Below are 2,167 nucleotides of genomic sequence, written 5' to 3'. Positions count from 1 at the left end.
GGAATAAGGAAAAAACCCGCCCACGAGAGGGGGGAGGAAGGGAGGAAAAAGAGGGAAAAGGGACAAAAAGCGAAAGGAAGAACGCCACCTCAAGCATGTGCCCCATGGCGAACGAGGCCGGAAACCACAAATCGGTATACAGAACCGGTAGTAACCAGAGCAAAATTAAGTAGTGAGCCAAAGTCACAGTAAGACCCAAAGGCCAGCGCATCAAGAACAACCCACCCAGGGGGACACATGCTGAGACCGCGTCCCGAAAAAGAGGACACACAAGAGCCATAGAACCAAAAAATAAGAAAAAGGAGGGGAAAAACCCCCCCAAAGAAATGACAGACCCCCCCCACCCCGCAAGCCCACCCTGCACCCCTGCAGAAGGCTATGGCCCACCCCCCAGCAGCGTGCCTGTCGCCCTAATCAGAACCCGAAATATAGAAGAGCTAAAGCAAGATAGAACCATAAAGACAAAAAAGGGGGGGGAAAGAAGGAATAAGGGAGAAAGGAACACGGGAGAGGGCCATATAACAGAATCAACGGCTCCCACCCTCCCGTCCGAAACATCAGTGTCCACGGGAAGACGAAGAATTGAAGGATACAGAACAGGAACACGACAAAAGTCCGACATGGTCATACCGTACTAATCGATCATCCAACCATTGCAAGACAACAGTCCACAAAGGCAAGATCGTCTCATCCCTGTCCTTTTCTTTCCAAATCTGTAGCAGTCCGTCTCACGAAGAACCAGACCACAAGGAACAGGAGGCAGAGAACAGGGAGGTCAAACTTCAAACCGCATAAGATGTTCCGTGCACCACTCGAATGATCCGGAGCAGTCAGAAACCATTGTACACAAGGCAGGCACAGTTCCGAAGATGATCCGAGGAAAGTCGACCCAGCGGCGTCAGCACAGGATCTACGATCGGCCATTCGAGGAGATGAAGAACAGGAAGAACCACCAAGACCGGCCCGGACAGGACCCGGCCCACCGACCCACAGCACAGGAGAGGACACATCACGATGGAGGGCAGCGGAACTCCGCACATCAGCAGAAACGGCAGCCACCGGGTCCATAATTTCCAGGATAGAACCAGCCGCACCTAGCAGCGACGTAGCCGCACACGCCAGGGGGGGCTCAAACGGCCCAGCGAAACGAGCCTCCTCCAGGTTAACAGCGGGTGCGGCCACAGGAGTATCCCAGGAGCGCAGGGCGGCGAGGATGTCCTTAAGTGTAGGAACACCTTTACAGTATCCGGTTTCTGGGCCACATCGTGGACCACCGCCGCCCATCTCGGCCCGGCTGAGATATACAGGGTCGGCCGCCATCTTGGAAGCCCGGCGGGGTCGCAGCGATCCCCGACCCCCGACCGGGCCACAGCAAGGCAAACGGAATTCAGTCGACCACCAGCAGAGGCACGTCCAGAGCAGGAAGGGGGGCCACCAGAAGAAGGAGGATCGCCGGCCCCCCAATGCCGCCGGCCCCGTTCTCCGAGTCCGGGCGGAGGCACTCAAAATGGCCGGGCCGGAGAACAAAGGGGGGGACAAGCCACAATTACGGTCAGTCCCGTCAACAGAAGGCAGCGCCTCCACCCCAGGCCGCGGGACCGCCTGATCAAACCAGAAAGCCGCGACCGGCCTCTCTGCACAACCGCCTCGTCGGCCGAGTCCACTGCGCCATCAAGGGCCGGCCATAGCGTAGTGCCCCGTCCGGGCGCCGTCAAGGAGATTCAGGCCAGTCCGCTCCGGAGGTCCCGAAGCGAGCGAAGGCACAGTTCCGGAACCACGGCACCCAGAGACAACCGGAATAGACGGTAAGTGTCTATAAATCACCGTAGATCCACAGCGTTGCAGAAATTGTCTTCCCGGGGCAGGATAAAGGCAGGATTTATGTTTCGAACAGGAAAGTTGACGGAGCCGAGCTAAAGCGCGGCCATCTCGGATGCGAGCTTGGCTCCTCCCCCCAACACCTAACATTGTTAAGATAACCTTGGAGGCTTCAGCATTCACTGTGCAGACTAAGGTTGATATTTAAGTCTAGGGATAGTTGAAAACAAGCCATTCTCATGTGAAGAATTTCACGCAGCCTAACTTACAACAACAGTTACATGTAGTGTCATGTGCAAAAGCACAAAAAGGTAAAATGGTGTTTAAACTTCTAATAAGTCAATGCTAA

Source organism: Lissotriton helveticus, chromosome 4_1, assembly GCF_964261635.1.
Source record: "Lissotriton helveticus chromosome 4_1, aLisHel1.1, whole genome shotgun sequence".
In the NCBI taxonomy this organism is placed as follows: domain Eukaryota; kingdom Metazoa; phylum Chordata; class Amphibia; order Caudata; family Salamandridae; genus Lissotriton; species Lissotriton helveticus.
Note: the sequence above shows the minus strand (reverse complement) of the source record.